This window comes from Cupressus sempervirens, chromosome 4 (genome assembly GCF_028749045.1).
Source record: "Cupressus sempervirens isolate cs-2001-9-10 chromosome 4, ASM2874904v1, whole genome shotgun sequence".
Classification (NCBI taxonomy): domain Eukaryota; kingdom Viridiplantae; phylum Streptophyta; class Pinopsida; order Cupressales; family Cupressaceae; genus Cupressus; species Cupressus sempervirens.
In genome coordinates, this window is record NC_143121.1 from 42,164,089 (window position 1) to 42,175,698 (window position 11,610).

The window sequence follows — 11,610 nt, forward strand, 5'->3', positions numbered from 1 at the left end:
GACAAGAAGTATCTACTAAGCTATTTAGCGCTATTCAAGCTTCATAGTATTAACCAAGTTGCATAGTGTCAACCATGTTCTCTAGTATCTACTGAGCTTGTAGTATTAATGATGAGAATCTAGTGTTGACTGAGCCAAAGAATGTCAACCAAGTAATTCAATTTATACTGAGCTCATAGTGTTAGTCTTGACCGAGCCATGCAGTGCCAACCAAGTGATTTAGTTTATATGTTGAGTTTCATAGTGTTCACCAAGTCACAAGTGCTAACTGATTTCAAGCTACTTGGAAGTGATTAGTATGAACCGAGCTTCTATGTCTATCGAGTGCATTGATGAGCATTGAAAATGGTGGTCGAGTACCAGAGCATCATTGAGTTTACTTCTAAACTCAAGTGCCAGTAGTTGGGCTGACTTTGTGATATTGATGAAAACCTATGTTGTAGCTGACTTTGATGAATTTGGATTTGGATTGGTATATATGTCATGAGTTATATCATACCCAAATAAGCAAGTATGAAGAAAATATAAAGAGTAGAGTGTGAATTAAGAAAGCTACAAGTAGTATAAGGAACAATAAAGCTTTATCTATCACAACAAGGTAATCTTTACATTTCAAAAGAATATCAACTAGAAAATTAGAGTTGCAGGTCAGAGATCAACCATTGATTCATCCTAATAGGTACATCAGTAAAATCCATTAATAGGGTAGAAGTAATAGTCTTTGAAAAATCTCTCTATCAAGTGCATACTTCATTGTATGTTTTATAAATCCTTTCACAAGGTCAACCTAGCAGTCCTTATGCTCCTAATAGAATAGATAATTAGAAGTGATCAATTGTAAGCCTTAATTGACCAAATTTATACTACAGTACTAAATTTTGTGGGTATCATCTGCACCCTAGTTTTAATTTCTATTTGGAAGTATTTTGGGTCACCATATCTTGTGTCAAAGTGTTATGAATGTATTACTACTTTCATTCTTTCATGCATGCAATTAGATCAGAATATTATATGAAGGATTAATTGGTGAAATAAGTTAAAGTTTTATTGGTTCCTAATTCACCCCCCTCTCAATAACCTTCCATGCCTTATATTTCCAATAATTGGTATTAGAGCTTTTTAGTTCTCATAGAACAAGCTTAGTAGTTGGAGAAAAGATTAGAGGAAATGGAGGTATACATGCTAGATAAGACTATTAACAATGAAGAGTTGGATCTTGAATTGGCTATTGGGCATCTAAAGAAAGAAAAAGAGAAACTCTTTGAATCATTGAAAAGAATAAAAGATCTTGCAGTACAAATGAATGACAATCTCTACACTGAATAAAGAATTGAACATATCTATCCAGAAAGAATCTCAAATGAATACGATGAAGCAATCAAAGACCTATTAGAAAAGAATTCCAATCTTCAAGAACAAGTTAGAAAGTTGAAAAGAGAACAAGAAATCTAGTTAATATAGTAAGATTATGTGAAATCATGGAAGAAAAAGACAAAGCCAAAGAAGAGATAGAAGAAAAGAATAATGAAATTCAATGTTTATCCCTTTAGCAAGTAGACTTCATTGGTCAACTCACTAATGCAAATGAAAAACTCACGAATCTAAGATCAGAGAATGAAAGACTATAGAATGATCTAAATATTGAAAAGAAAACCAATGAAAAAATGTTGAAATCTCAAAAAGACATGAATCAATTGAATGAAAAAAGTCAGTATAGACACAAAGGCAAAGCTGGAATAGGATACACAGAAGAAGGTGAATCATCCAAGAAAGGAGCTCAAAAGAATCAAACACCTACTTTAAATCATTGTGGTAAGTTAGGTCATACATCAAACAAATGTTCGAGTAATGGTAAAGAAAAATTAAATGGAAAGTTCTATAATTGCAATAAGCATGATCATAGAGAAAGTGAGTGCAAGGAGAAACCTAAGTTTGAAGGTAAATGTCACAATTGCAAGAAATAAGGACACAAATCTTCTGAATGCAAAACCAAGATATTGAATCTAGCAGAACAGATTGTAAAAGCAATATTTGGATGGGACTACAACACATGGTGTAGATGCTACTAATATTGAGAATTTGGACACACTAGAGAAAACTATGTAAAACATCACATAAGGAAAAGAGACATCACAAGAAGATATTTCATTTGTCTAGAACTTGGACACCTTACCAAGAACTATATGAACACTAAAAGATTTGAAGATGAAAAGAAATCCAAAGCTAAGACTATTAGAAAGTAGATGAAGAAACAATGGATTCCAAAATCTTTTGAGAATGCAAATCCAAGTCATGAAGCATATGTCACTCAAGAGTTGGGTGACTCAAGCATTTCAACCTAAATTCCTATGGAATAACTAGAACTGAGACTCTAAAGAAAACATCTCACATCAGTTCCAACCAACTATATGAAAAGATCCATATTAGTATTCAAGATTCACTAGGATCACCAAGTCGTGAAAATTCAAGACCTTATCGAGCTAGTTCAAGTTGCAAGACCCTATCAAGCAATGTTGGGTTACACTAAAGTATTGTGTATGGATACTGAGTTGTTGAAGACTTTATCAAGTAATGTTGAGACTGTCGATCTATGAATGTCTATCGAGTATTGGATGAGAGAACTGAGTGGAAGATAGTCTATCATCAAGCGAGTGGTCATACCTAAGACTTTATGGTGATTGAAAAGTGAAAATTTGTTAAAAGGAAGAAAATTGAATATATTTTTCACCATGAATTTTTGAGAGCTATTTGTGAAGAGTAATTTATGTGCTTCCAAGTAATCTGTGCATTTGTTGATGGAAGAACTCTCCAAGTTTTTCAAAACCCTATAAGACCCTACCAAGCATGGCTTCTTCTAGTAGAAAAGTAAAGAAAGGATTAGAAATGTTGATTCGATTGGCAAAATCCAAAATTAGTCTAGCAATTGTCGAATCACTGGACCTAGCAAGTGCACAATCTCAAATTCCTTTCCAAGTATTACTCAATTATGATATGTGCTCATGTTACAAATGTTCTAGAGCTAGGCACACATGAAATGCATGAGGCATTGAATGAGTTAAGGGTGAATGGCCCTCTAAAACCCGAGCATCGACATTTGGAAGAAAAAGGGTTGACACATATCTCACATATGCTAGGGGATTTTTAGGGGAAATGGATAAGATTTATACTGGTCAAGTTCACAATGGGAGGTTATGGTTGGACTAGACCATTTTGATCAGAAGGAAGATAATTTACAAAATCATTGGCCTTCCAATGTTGAACAAAGCCAAGATGACCAAAACCATAGGTCAACCTGAACTAGCAAAGAAAGCTCTTGTCGAGTGAGATGGCAAAGGAATGAAGATAAGTGGAATCATAGACATGGAATTGAAATTTGTAATTCAAGTGATTTCCCACAAAATTTATAGCTCTAGTCATCTCAACTGTATGTCATGTGAGGCAGTAGATTTGGCTCTCAAGGCGGTAAATAAGAACATGTCATTTGACATTGCTGAGTTGTTATTGAATTAGTTCAATAAGAAAATGGAAAGCATTAGAGGTTCTAAGAACAATATTATTAAGTTTGATTCACTCGTAACTTGTTTATTTTTCTTTGTACAAAAATTCTTCCCTTCTAAAAGCACAATTGTATACAGAAAAGATGTACCTATATTATATCAAATTAATGAATACATAGCAAAGATGGGAGAAAAAGTTGATAGTAAAATGGATAACTACTTTGATTCATTCAAATAAAAGATGAATAATAGATATAGGATACCAAAAAAACTTGTAGAAGACGACAAAGATTATATTTGTTTCATGGTAGACTATGATAGAGTATACATTTAGGCAATCAGATTGAGGGTGGCAAGTGTCTAGCCTCTTGAATATGAGGTTAACATTGATGATACAAATATATCATTGAGGCTTTGATGAATGAGCCTATGGATCCTGAGGCAAGGATAGAACTTGAAATTAGGCTTCCTCAAGTAGTTCACAAAGGAATAAAGAGGATAGCAAAACTAAAGCAAGAAAGTTCTACTCTCTTGCTAACAAAAGGAAAAGGAGATTATGTGAAAGAAGATGAAGCAAAGGCTAAAATAGAAGAATCCAAACTTGAAGAAGAAGAACCCATAAGGAAGAAAGGTAAGGTTATCATAACCAAACCTACTAAGTCATTCATTGATGTATTCACAAGAAGAGCACCAAAATCTAGGAAGAAATTGAAGTTAGGTGAAGAGGATGTCGAGAAAATTACTTTCAAAAAGCCTCCACCTACATTTTGGGAAAAATTAAATGAAATAGAAAGAGGAGCTGGAATGGAAATTTTCAAATCTCTCAAACATGAAACCAAGAAAGTAGATGAGAAAAAGAATATTGAGGACATGATGATGAAAAAATTGGGTAAATGGAAGTACTCTCCTTATCAGCTTATATGGAAAATTTCCAATGAGCTTATACAAGCAATCAAGCCTAGATGGGAGCATGCTAAGAAGATTGCAAAAGACATATTTGAAAAAACTTTGAGGCAACTCATGTGGAGTCTTAGTGACAAAGAGGTGAAATAATCAATGAATAAAAATGAAGAAAAGCTTACTCTTAAATTCAAAACATGCATTATATTGATAAATGACATTGAATATGTAGTGAAGGCAGCCACAACTACATGGAAAGTATTTACAACTTACATCAACCTAGCAATCTTGTAGTTCATGTTAGTGACAAAGATGATGAAGATGACAAGGAAGATGATGAAAATGATAGTGAAGAAGATGTGGAAATGAAAGATGATGTAAATATGGATGATGAGGAGGAAGAATAGGAACCTACAGAGGAGAGTCTCCCTAAGATTTAGAGTATCGAGAAAACTAACCTAGAAAAGATTACAGTAGCAGTGATGGCTTCATTTCCTCACTCTCTGAGCAAAGCTTTAATGTCATCAAGCTCTGAGAAATCTTTTTCTAAGTTAGTTGTGGCAACCACTACAACACCAAGCACCCAACCAATCTTTGCACCTGTTCTACTAAGTACCATATTGATTGAAGTAAGTAGCACTTCATCTACTAAGAAACAAGTGCCTCTATCATCAGATTTGGATATGTAGCAACAAGGTATTTCTACTATTAGTGCTATATCTACTTTTGATGCTAGCCCCTCAAGTTCTACAATTGTTACAATTCTAAATGTGTTAGTAGCAAGTACAATGACAGTTGAGAATTAGTCTCAATCGAGTACTGAAGTATCAGACAAGGGTAAGAAACTTGTTTCTCCTACTTTGAAAGAAAAGGATGAAGAAGAAGAAATAGATTTAGATGAGGATATTGTTCTTCCAAACTAGGATATCACTACCCTCACTACTAATAAAATGAACATCCTAAGGAAATTACTACAAAAGGGAGCTAAGTAATAGATGCTTAGAGAACAAAAAAGGAAGGAAACTCAAGTGCTTGAAGATGTAAAGGAAATATTTGTGAATGCACTAAGTATAGAGGTTGATAGTCAACAACATATTTTGAATCAATTAGTAGTTTTCCATGAATTCAATGAAGATCTCAATGGACAAGATATGTTGCTACAAAGAGCAAAAAAAAATTAGAAAAAAAAGTATTGGAACAAGTGGAATAGAAAATTGCAATAAATCAAGTAGAATTGTCTACTATTCTTAATTCATTGGAAACATCTACAAATAATGTAACTTCATTATTTAGTAAGTTGTTTGATACATCTGTCTTCACCCAGGAAATCAAGAAAAAATTATCTAAGATAGATAAAGACTTGAAGGCAAGTGCACACCAGTTGTCACTTGAACCAAGCTATAGTTCTATTCACTACTCAAAAATTAGATATCTAAAAAATTTGCAAGTAGAATTATTAAGAGAAGAAGCCAAGATTAGGGCCACACTTGTAGATATCCAAGGAATTATTATTATTCCAACCATGGATGCATTATAGAAACACATTGCACATGCGAAGAAAGTCATCCATGACAATAACTTCTCCATAGTTGATCACATGATGAGTTATCAACAGAAGTGTAGATTGCATTACATGCAAGCAAGGTGTTATAGGAAAATTGGGACAAGAAAATGGCATTAATTTCAAAGGTTTATTCTGATTTCTTGTCACATTTTGGTATTAACATGTAATATACACCTTTGGCATTTATGTCAAAAAGGGGGAGGAGTATAATATGAGATATATGTATGGGAGAGGAGTACTCCAGATACACGTATACAATATCATATATATATATATATATATATATAACAACATAGTACTATACAAATACATGTACGGAAGAATCTTTTAGAAAAGTAATTTTGAAATTTATATCAAAAATAGAGTATGTTACCAAGTTGTAGACACAAAAAGGAGACAAAAGAATGTTTTGGAACTTGAAAATCTAAGCATACAGTTGTGGATTAATAAGTGTTTTTGTTGCTAATGCCAAAGGGGGAGATTGTTGGCATTAAGGTCAAAGTATTTTTATTAGTGACTCACACTTACTCATTTGGTTAAGTTGTTACTAACCTTATCTTGCAATATCTAGTTACTACCAAGTAGTCTAGTTACTACCAAGTAATATAGTTATTACTGAGTTCTACAATTGCTACTGAGTTCCAGAATCTTTATACAGTTCATGACAAGCAGTATCTACCAAGCTATTCATTGATAATACTAACTGGGATTCATAGTATTAACCAAGTTGCACAATGTTAACCATGTTCTCCAATATCTATCGAGCTTGCAGTATTAGTGATGAGAATCTAGTGTTGACCAAGCCAAGGAGTGTCAACCAAGTGATTTAGTTTATACCAAGATTTTAGTGTTAGTATTGACCAAGCCACGCAGTGTCAACCAAGTGATTCATTTTATATATCGAGTTTCACAGTGTTCACTAAGTCACAAGTGCTAAAAAAGTTTAGGCCACTTAGAAGTGATCAGTATGAACTGAGTTTCTACATCTACCAAGTGCATGACGATGTTGATTGTTGACAATGGTTGCCAAGTATCAGAGCATCACTGAGTTTGTCTTCTAAACCTGAATGCCACCAGTTGGGTTGACTTTGTGATATTGATGGAAACCTATGTTGTAGCCAATTTTGATGAATTATGATTTGGATCGGTATATATGTAATGAATTATATCATATCCAAATAAGCAAGTATGAAGAAAATATAAAGAGTAGAAGTATGAATTAAGGAGGCTACAAGAAGTATAAGGAACAATAAAGATTTATCTATCATAGCAAGGTGATCTTTACATTTCAAAGGAATCTCAACTAGCAAATCAGAGTTGTAGATTAGAGATCAGCCACTAGTTCTTCCTAACATGTGCATCAGTCAAATTCTTTAACAAGGTAGACTTAACAGTCTTTGATAAATCTCTTTACTAAGTGCATACTTCATTGTATGTTTTGTAAATCCTTTCACAAGGTAAACCTAGCAGTTCTTATTGCTCCTAACAGGGTAGATCATCAGAAGTGATCAATTGTAAGTCTTAACAAGCCAACTTTATACTGTAGTACTAAACCTTGTGCATATCATCCCCACTCTAGTTTTACTTTCTATTTGGAAGGTTTCTAGGTCACCATATCTTGTGTCAAAGTGTTATGTATTTTTTACTGCTTTCATTCTTTCATGCATGCAATTATATCAAAATAATATATGAAGGATTAATTGGTGAAATAAGTTAAAGTTTTATTGGTTCCTGATTCACCCTTGACCCCCACCCGTAACCTTGCATGCCTTATATTTCCAATATAAAATGCAAGTTAAAATATAGGAGATGTCATTACAAACAAAATTATGTATAAGAAATATAATCATGGCTATAATCTAGTCTAGTGTGGGAGAGAAAATGTATGAATGAGATAGAGTTCAAAGCCATCAATATTCAAAGAGTTGAAATGTAAGAAACTTCTTAGGTTTTAGTTGCTTGTTCTCACAAATAATTTTTTGAATTCAAAATCATAATATGTTTAAAGGTAAGGCTACATCAAGTATAGAAATAAAGTGGAAAAGTGAAAAGTATATCAATTTTATCGTCAGCAACTAAATAGTCATTTATATGTAGAAATACTTTATTGCTTTGATATTAAAATAAAGTGGGAGAAGAAAGAAATTTTATGATTTTTACTTAATGTTAATGAGTTTCCTTCAACTTGGGATGAGGGGGCTATTTTTATTATATGTACCCTCAATTGAAATGAGTGGGCTATTTTCTTAGACATTGAGTGAGAATGCAATGATTATGAGCTATTTTTCTTAACATTGAGTGGGAAAATTTTCAAAATTCAATCACTTTTGTAGAGGGACTAATGGTACTGAACCTTTATAACTTGAATGAATAGACAATGTTGTATATGCTTTGAATTTTATAAATAATTACATTAATGATTTTTATTTTTATTTTAATTAAACTTTTTTTTTTAACTATATAGTAAGTATTTTTTCAAAAAGTGAAACACTAACTAAAATGAATATTTGTTTCAACACCTGAAACCTCGTAACCACACAAATGTTTGTACCTAATAGACCTAAAAGTCTTGTAATTATTTCCCACCTCTTTGATGTATCTATTGTGCACCAAGATATGATTCCTAATTTATCACTAAATAAACATAAATAAAATACTATTTGAACTGCAAATACTCTTTGACATGCAAGAACTTTCATATATCCATGTGTAACCATATTCAATAAAATCAAACCCTAACTAAATTAATATTTGTTTCAACCATTGAAACCTACCATATATTTGTATTGCTTTTCCATTTAAATAGATGTGGAACTTGATGAAATGCTTGTTTAAGAACACAACCTCACTTGAAATCTAATACCTCCAATAGATAAATATGATGACTCTTGGAAGAGATCTTAATTGAAATGTGAAATCTTTTGGATAAAGTTGAACATAGCCTCAATTGGAATCTAAGACCTTAAATTGGAAGAGATCTCCTTAATTGAAACATAAGATCTTTAAGTTAAAGTTAACCCTTGAAAGAGACCTATTATGAGCAGCCTTAATGTTTGCAGACCAACCACATCCTTTTTTTTTTTCTAATTTCAAAGAATAAATGAATTTTAATGATGTCCACTAAATCACAACCCTAAGAAAACTCTAAATGTGACCACCATACTTGTTCCACTTTTTCCACCTCCAAATGTGACCTCCATATTTTCTTCGTGGACCCATAAATGACGTATTTGAGGAAAATGAATCAAAAGGAAACCACTAAGTCACATTTTTTGCTATAATTTCACATTCTCCTCCAAGCATTTTTCGCATCCATAGATTGTGGGGTACTCAAAATTATTTGTCTTTTTTGTGTTTTTGTTGCAATCGTAGGAGAAAATTTAATGTAGATTGGTCTCCACATTGGCGAAGAAGTAACACCTGTTAGTGTCAATAATTATTATTTACACTTTACTTAAGTTTACTTAGGATAAATACATTATTTTTTTATTTATTAGTTAGAAACCTAGGAGTATGTGTACTCATATAAGTTGTCATGTTGACAACACAAGAGTTGGCAACTCTATTTTAGCACATGGTGTCTACAACACTGGAGTTTGCATAATTAACTGAGTTGTCATGTAGACAACACAATTGTTCTCACTCTAATTAAGCACATGGTGTCTACAACATAATTTTACATGACACACATATGTAGGCTTATCCTCTCATCATCGCACTAACTCCTGTGCTCAATGGAGGATAATCCACTCTTGGTGGACATGTGCTTAGTTGTGAGGCTTATCATTTTGCTAACTCCTAGTCATTTTAGAGGCCTTTGTACTTCTAGTGTACTTGTACATCAATTCAATTTCATATTGTTATTCTGATCATACTTTATTGGTCCATATTGGGCTAGTGCTTGAGCTTCTTGATCTTGGGTGATTTTTCCCTAAGGAAAATTCTTACATGGTACCAGAGCTATACCAAATTCTTACATGGTATCAGAGCTATACCAAATTCTTACAATACCCAATTTTCAAAGTTGTAGAATACAGTTGGGTTTCCTTGGGAAGAAGAAGGAAGAAGAGACACGTCATCAGGATGGCACCATCATGGATCCACATTTTCATGGCCATGTAGGCAAGGCTCCTAAAAGCATATGCAAGTTCCCTCTTACTTCTTTCGAGGAACTTGACCTCTATTTTATGGTGGGCTGAAGAAGCTCTATTAAAATGGTAAGACTCAATTTTCAAAATTATATTTTCTGTTTTATCTCTACTTTCATTGAAGCTGAGAACAAGATCTTAATTTTAATATAAACCTAACCATTAGACATTGCATTTTTATCATTGTGTTTATAGTTAAGCAATGAGGAAGTAGATGAAAAGGGGGAGGAGAAGAAGAAGAAAGAGAAGGGTGAATTGAAGGAGAAAATGAAGGGTGGACACAAGAAAGAGGAAGATGAGGGGGAGAAAAAGGAAGAGGGTAGATTAAAGGATAAGAAAGAGGAAGAATACAAGAAAAAATTTGATAAGATCAAAGAGAGAGAAAAAGGGCATTGAGAGTTTTTTAATTCATATTTTACATCTTCAAATTGTATACCATCTCTTGCATGTGTGTGTGTGTGCATGTGCATATGTGTGTGTGCACATATGTGTGTTTTCCCTTATGAGAGACATTTTCTATTTAAATAACATAAGATTCTTTATTTTTAATCCACAATCCACAATTCTTTAAGGCACATTTATTAATAAAAGAAACTTATATATCCACCTTTCACCTTTATCCAACCTTTGGTATGTTTACCAAAGAATTTAATGAGGATAAGAATTAAAATTATTACCCTTTCATTGTATTTAGATAACATATTGTTTAAGCATATAAAATCACACTTGGAAATGGAAATAATCTATTAGTTATTTTACAAGAGAATCCCATGAGGTAGGATAATACCATTGTATAGAGATTAGCTTTTGTGCCTAATGGTCACCCTCTAATTATATTTAGAGAACATACATAAATTAATTATTCCACAAATGGTTGTGTGCACAAAGATGGAGTACAATTTTGTGGACACCCATAAAAAAACTTAAAACGTCAATAACCCAATTAGGTTATATGAATTTTTAAAAAGAGCCTAGGCTTGGTTACCAAGCCTAGAAAAAATACATAAAACAAAAAACCTAATCGGGTTTCTAGGATGAAAAACCTCTTCAAAACCTGATCGATTTATTCAAAACCCGATTGGGTTTTGAAGAAATAAAAATAGGCTACACTCTGGAAGCCATAACTTTCACATCCAAACTTCAATTGACTCTATTTGAAATGCATTGGAAAGATATTAAAGAGATATACAACATAATATAACTGAAATAATAGTAGGAAATCAAGGTTTTATTTTTCATCCATTATAATCAATTATGGTATAAAATAAGCAGTCATTATTTTCGAAACATGGAGAGAATGGGTAGGTAAGAGTATTATAATAGATTTTAGCTTTATATCATCTCTCCCACTCCCTCTATCTCTTTCTCACACACAAACTCACTCACTCATTCACTCACTAACTCCTAATATCTCTTACTAACTCATAACTCTCTTGTTCTTACACTAACTCCTAATCTCTCTCTCTCTCTCTCTCTCTCTCTCTCTCTCTCTCTCTCTCAC